Source organism: Alligator sinensis, unplaced genomic scaffold, assembly GCF_000455745.1.
Source record: "Alligator sinensis unplaced genomic scaffold, ASM45574v1 scaffold628_2, whole genome shotgun sequence".
Lineage (NCBI taxonomy): Eukaryota > Metazoa > Chordata > Crocodylia > Alligatoridae > Alligator > Alligator sinensis.
Genome location: NW_005841833.1, coordinates 666439 through 673430, shown reverse-complemented (window position 1 = coordinate 673430; position 6992 = coordinate 666439). Strand labels below are relative to the sequence as shown.

At 53.3% G+C, this 6992-nt stretch overlaps 1 long non-coding RNA gene across 1 annotated transcript; it reads right to left on the bottom strand.

The window, feature by feature from the left end:
* Positions 1 to 5640: 5640 nt before the first annotated feature.
* LOC102379557 lies at positions 5641 to 6887 on the bottom strand. Its single transcript, XR_322816.1, has 3 exons — positions 6800 to 6887; positions 6120 to 6219; positions 5641 to 5915 (listed from the first exon to the last, which is right to left on the bottom strand). It is a non-coding gene; the product is annotated as an uncharacterized LOC102379557 (long non-coding RNA).
* Between the last annotated feature and the right edge of the window lie 105 nt (positions 6888 to 6992).

The window sequence follows — 6992 nt, the reverse complement described above, 5'->3', positions numbered from 1 at the left end:
ATTCCTGATATTTCCAAGAAAAAGAAAAATAATTGGTGACTTGCACTTCTTCCTGGTGAGGGGGAAGGGTTTAGACTGTACAGTCCTTTTGGGTTGTTTAAATGGGAAAGAAAACCAAACGAGGGCACAATACTCCATCCATTTCTTTTAATCCTTTGCAAAACACCTTTAAAGAACCATCACATTTTGCACTACTACACCTGTGAAGACAGCATGAATTTCAGCACGCTCAGGGTGCCAACACGCACACAGGTCGCACACCCAAAGTGGGCACTATTAACCGTTCCTGGCCAGTAGGTAGCAGGGGAGCCCGTTTGTACTGAGCAGAGGGCTGCCCAGGGTGAAGTGGACAGGGCAGGGGACACAGGACGGGTACACTAATGTCATTCACACCAATGGGTAGTTACTCCTTGTTTGCGGAGAGGTTACTTTACTCCAGAGCAGAGTGGTGTCTACCAATGCAAAGCTCTACATCATGTATCCATCCTACTTTGAGCTGGAGTAAAGTCATGTTGCTCCATGTCATATGCCCACACCCTCAGAAAGGGTTAGCATTGAGTGGCGCAGTCCCGGCAAGCATGTACTACCTATGTGGATGAATATCTGCCTTATATGAACCCAGACCGGTGTGCAGGGACAGCAGAGACATGTCTAGTAGGCACCCATGCCAAGAACCAAGCACCTTTGCCAGGCTGCAAAGCAGCACCAAGCTCAAGCCAGAGCAGCTCACCCAGGAGGAAGGATTAACTAGCCATGCACCCGGAGTAGCCATGGACAGTCTCAAAGAGAAGGACATGGCCGTGCTGCTGGGCACTTGCTGTGCAAAGACAAACTGTTCTCAAGCAGCATGAGAGACCAACCAGGCTTTTCTCCAGCATCAAGCAAGCATGTCGTCCTCGTTCCGGCTGCCTCTGCCTTGGACACCAGGACAACTCCTCCCAGCAGGGAAGTTCAGGTTGTTTTAGGACCTGCCTCAGCACACTGCAAAGCTGCAATAGTCTCACACCTGCCTTCCTCTGCAAGGATGCCCAAGGATGCCTCTGCTGCAATGCAGCTTTGGCAGCCAAGGATGGGGTAGAGACATGGCACGGGACCTTCCACCCCAGCCCATAGATATTCAACAGCAATAACCGGAGAAGGTACCGGGGCTACTGCCATGCAAGCTCCAGCCTCAGTGTCCTATGGGGGAGAGGAGGAGCTCCTGCAGCCTATATAACTCCTCAATCCCTTCCACCCATGCAGTTGCCAAAGTTGGTGTTGCCAAATGCACCAAGTGTAGCTTCTGTAGGGCGACCGGTCACTGCTGCGTTAACTCCGGCACCTGAGTTGGCCTTGCATCCACCCTGCAAGGCCCTACCCTCCACCCTACCCCCAGCACCAGCACCAGCACCAGGCCAACTCACCTAGGGTAAAAGCACAGCCAAACCCAGGGGAGAGAGAGAGCTGTTGTGTGGACATTCGGGAAAACAGCTGAGTAAGAGCTCAAGCCAGTTCTGCAATACAAACATGGGTTCCCAACACTATCCTAAGGGGCCCTGGACCGGAGGTTGCATTTTTCAGAGGAGCCGACACGTGTTGCATGGTTAGATCCCAGAGCTGGATGTCTAGCTCCCTTTAGCATCATTACAGGGGCCTGTGCTGGCATCCGACAGAAAGCAAACACATCACTTGCCAGCTCCGGCAGCACCGAACAATGGTTAAACAGGACAAGTGCTAAGCAACACGGGTTAAAAAAAAGAGTCAAAATGAATGAAACTCCTCTGCCATCACCCCCATGCGAGACAAGGAGAGACCAGCTCAACAGCTTGTTCAGAGCTCTCCCAAAGCCCAGGATCTTTCAGCAGAAGGGATTAAATTAAAATCACATTGTGCGAGACATGGGAAAAAAGAGAGTTCTTCAAAGCAGTTTTGTCCTCAAGTGGCCTGGGATGGGATGGTAACAATTTTCGGTGTCTCTTTGAACACAGACAAAAATCAGTATCTAACCTCCATGCAGCAGGGGCTCTTAGAAGACAGCAGCCCCAGAGCTTCACACTCACTGTTCAGTGCGGCCGCAGTTTTTCAGCGCTGCACGAGTAGTCCGGGGGCCCGCGATGAGGAGGAGCCGGATTTGTTTCCTGATGAGCTCGGAGGAATGAGGAACTTCTCCCCCGTGCTGAGAACTGGAGTGATGGCACCTCCATCCAGGACCCGGGGGGTAAAGCACACACTTACATCACAACAGCTCCAGGAGAGGAAATAGGATTCACGCAGGACCGCTGGGGTTCGACCACAATCTACTCCAAGCCTCACCGCTCCCCCTACACACCTGGCAATACAGCCGGGTGGGAGGAAGGAGATGCTCATGCTGTCCAGAGCACAGATGTTTGGGGACTCGAAACCAGAGACCACCCGGCCCTACCTCTCCCTTACCTGGCCCGGGTGCTCCTCCACAAAGCAGAGCTCACACTGCTTTCCTTGCATCCTGGCCTTGTGCGTTTGAAGCCTTTAGCTGGACTATCTCTAGCATTGGAGGGAGAAGAGGGAGGGAAGTAGCAGGTAACGATCACCTGCTGTGCAGAAGGTGTCTCCTCTCGCTCACACCTGGGCAGCAGCCTCCTCTGGTGTGGAGCTGTTTAAAGCCTAGCAGTGTAATGTGGGAAATGAGGAATGCCACATTCAGCTAAAACGGCAGAGGAAACTGGGGAGCAGGCTACCATTACCCAAGCTTAGGGGAAAGCCCTTCTTGCTGCAAACAGTCAGGTTTTTCGGCAACCACAGCTCAGCAAAGGGAGTGGGGCCTTTTTCCAAAAGCACAGAGAAGAGGAGGAGGAAGAAAGCAAAGGGGCAGAGGAGGGTTTGCAGGTGGGTTAGGAGAGGTTTGTCAGACTGGGGAGCAAACAAATAAAAAATACAAAACCCCATCTCCCTCCTCACCCTTAGGTGTGTACTCTGCGCTCATTGCTGACCGTATGGGGCCCTCAAGTGAGTGTATGAAGAGGACGGAGGGTACCCACGTTGTAGCCGTATTGGTCTAGAGGCAAAAGAAATCAAAACTCATGGCAGAAGTGATATCTTTTATTAGAGCAACTAAATTTTTACACATTTTTTTGCAAAACAATTTTTTTTTTTTTTTTTTGCAAAAATCTAGTTGCACTAATAAAAGATATCACCTCTACCATGAGTTTTGATTCCTTAAGAACATGGGGTCACCAGCAAGCCCCGAGAGCAGCCTCCCGGGAGGAAGGCAAGGCGGAGGAGGCCTATCATCCCAGAAGCATCTAGCAGGCTTCACGGCCCCAAGTCCGCTCCTACCCAAGCCACCCACAACATTTTGAGCTCACTATACTGGTGCATGACCCTATGCTGGATAACAGTAACCCTTTATGTCACCACGACCCCATGGTAATGACTCTAACAACCCAGGAGACTATGCAGAGCTGGTTTTCAGGTCTCCCGATTCCCTCCATTGCCACTTTCCCTTTCCCTCGCTTTCCTCCCAGGCACCCTCTGGAAGTGCCTGCGGCCCCGGGTCTGGGGCCGGCTGCTCCTCTGCCCCCCAGCCTCTTTCAGTTCAAAACAATTCGGGGTGATCTGGGCTGTTCAAAGCAAACAGGCTCCGCTTTGGTGCATTAAGAGCAGAGCCAGGGCTATTTTCGTTGATTAAAATGCATCTCAGTTAGAGGAAATTAATTTGCGGACATTGTTAAGGGACTCAGCACCACAGAAGGTTAATGAACTGCCGCTCACATCCCTCACTTAGAAGGCAGGCGCGTGTAACCTCTGAAAAATGAGGCGGAGGGAGGGGATGCGATTTGCCGGAGGTTTCTACAAAGAAGTCCGTGGCCAGGCAAGGACCGGACCCCAAATTGCAGAGTCTTCCTCCACTCAGCCGCTCCCCGAAATTAGTCTGAAGCAAAGCCCAGGCCTGGGACCCCTTAAACTTCAGGTACATCTGAAGCTGCTTTGTCCTATTTCCAGGGCTAAGGAAGGGCAGACGGCTCCTTTCAAAAGGAGCCTCCTAGATAGGTGTGCAGCAAAACAAGGCTGTTCTAGTAATTACCAAGCCCATTTAGCCCAATTAAAAATCCTTGGGAGAATATAAATATCATTAACTTAGGTTGGAAGAGAGCGTGGGGAGGGGACGCAGAGGTAACCTCCCCGTGGACGGTGGGGGCACGTCTAACCAAGGCCCAGGCACTCGCGGCACTTTGGCCGTAGCGGGGACCATAACAGTTTGGTGGCCAAGGAACATAATGTACGCAGCGGAGTAGAAAAGGGAAAGGAAATTGGCAGGGGAGGGTGAGTCAGGGCCAAGAGGACTTGGAGGTTACAAGAAGCGTTTCTAAATGAATTGGAAACTTCACAGGGAGCCAACAAGGTGACTGAAGCACGGGGGAAATATAATCAGAGTGCTCTGAGCCGATGAATAACCATATTGCAGAGCTGCCGACCAGCTGGGGCTTCCAGACCACGTGGGCCGAGAGGTGAAGCAACAAGGGGTGACAGAGCCAGGCACTGGTGACAAAGGCTCAGGCTAGCGGGATGGAGGCAGCAGAGGAGAGAAGGCAGCTTAATTGCTTGGCAAGGTTTCCTTGTGACTCCAAGGTCTTGTCAGTGCGCTTCAAGCAGGGGCATGGGGGTCCAGGGATCCCGGGTTCAAGCAGGGGGACAGGGGTCCAGGACTCCTGGGGTCAAGCAGAGGTACGGGGGTCCAGGACTCCCGGGTTCAAGCAGGGGCACGGGCGTCCAGGACTCCCGGGTTCAAGCAGGGGCACGGGCGTCCAGGACTCCCGGGTTCAAGCAGGGGCACGGGCGTCCAGGACTCCCGGGGTCAAGCAGGGGCACGGGGGTCCAGGACTCCCAGGTTCAAGCAGGGGCACGGGGGCCCAGGACTCCCGGGTTCAAGCAGGGGCACGGGGTCCAGGACTCCCGGGTTCAAGCAGGGGTACGGGGGTCCAGGACTCCCGGGTTCAAGCAGGGGGCAAGGATCCAGGACTCCGGGGCTCAAGCAGGGACACAGGGGTCCAGGTGTATTTCCAGCTCTGAGTTTGCAAGCTGCAAACTGCCTGTGCCTCAGTTTCCCCAGTATAACCTGGGAATAATAACAGTGTCCCCTAGTTCCTAGGGCTATGGTGAGATGCTACGTATTCCTATGAGTTGCCAACGGAGGGCGTGATTTGCAGTGCTTTGCTTGGGGTTTAGGCACAGAAAAGCAACCTAGCTCCCAGGTGGGGGCAGCTCTCACTCTCGCTAGAAATAAGCATTCATCAGGTACGAGGCATCCAGCCATGGCACAAAGGGGCTGTCAATCCAGAGAGGGAGAGACAAAGACACGTCGGGCATTACTGTGATGGGGCTCAACCGAGGGCAGCGGGAGCCCCAGCGTGCTGTGCTGAAGGGAGCAGGTTCACCCCTTGTCCCTGAGCATGCTGCTGGGTAGGTCAAGAGATGCTGATTTTGGGGATATTCCCAGCCTCGCAGGTGCCTGTGTGGGCCGCCTCAGGGAATGATGCTCCAGAGGCTAAGCCCAAGGGCAATCAGGGGCCTCACCTAAGATCTGGAGGCCCTGGACAGGGCATGGGGGAGAGAGATGAGTGCTTACTTCCTCACCCTAGATGCTGCTGCAGTTGCAGGGGCAGCAGGGTGGGCTGCCGCTGCCTCAATGCAAGCTCAAATACGGGCTCCCTGGAGGCTGTCATTCGGGCCCCCTCTCACCCACCCCACGTTACACTGCTGAGGAACATCATTAGATCAGAAAAGCAAGCCAGGGGCTGAAGAACAAGGCTCAAGAGGTAACACCGAACGAGTTAACTGAGTCTAGTTCATCAATGAGGCGTCCGAGAGGCGACAGGATTCAGGCCTTCTTGCATGGAGAAGACATCTCATAGTTACGTGTGGACTTGTTAACCTTGCTGAGAAGGGTGTGCCAGGATCTAGTGGGTAGAAATTAAATTCAGCCTTAAGACGCGTCTCTGGGCTTGTTCCCCACCGTGCCACTGACCTACCACCCAGCCTGGAGAAAGGCAATTAGCCTCTCTGCACGGCTAGCTACTGTTATCCGTCCCATGCAAGATAATGGAATAGGCGGGGGGGGTCTGTGCGCCCCCCACCTCTGCTGCCGTGTCAGAAATGCTCACCTGTGTGTCATGTGCCCTCTGCTGCCGCTTGCCAACCGAGATTTTCCTGTGCTTTGAAAACAGAGGTTTGCTCCCACATCTGCAGGGACGCCCCGAGCAGCTGCAGTGCAAACAGCAGAGCAGTAGTGATGAATACCCAGGTGGTCAGTGCTGTGCTGTGGGATCATACCAGCTGACCCCTACCTAGGTGTGCTGGAAGGCCTGCTCATAGCTGGTAAGGTACTTAAGAGACCTTCAAGTACTTTGAGGAAGGCCAAGGGGTTATTAGCCAGGCACCAAGATGGAATAAGCAAGGGTTAAAAGCCCTACAGGAAGCATCCTTCCAAGCCTCCTACAGTAAAGGGATCAGCTGGCTCCTAAGAGAGCGAGAGAGAAAAGCCAAAATGAAGAGCTTGCACTTTCCAGCCCTTCCCTAGCATTCCTAGATTAAATTAAAACTTTATAGGGTTCAATTGCCTCCGTCAGCTTTATCTGCCTACAGTGCTGACTATAACTGCTCATGCAGACCTGAGAGCAGGCGGCCTTAGATCACCCAGGCAGGGGAGACGGGAAGCCAGGGCTGCTGCGGTAGAGCATCCTTCCTCGCTCCCACGCACCAACAGTGACCCCCTGCGACCGCACAGAGGAACTTGGAGCAGAAGCTTCTTCCTGATACTTTGTCCTGAAAAAAGAAAGATTACCTGTTTGACCAAGGCTATGAAAATGAGGCCTTCAAGCTTCTCTCATTATTTAATTACAGGGTGTGCTCCAAAAGCCCCTCTCACACCAAAGGAGAGACTGCAAAGAACAAACCCACTTGGTTTACAGAGAGCAGTATCATTCAATGAGGCAGGCCTGATCTGGCCTGTGTGCTGGAAGTTGAACACGGCTGCT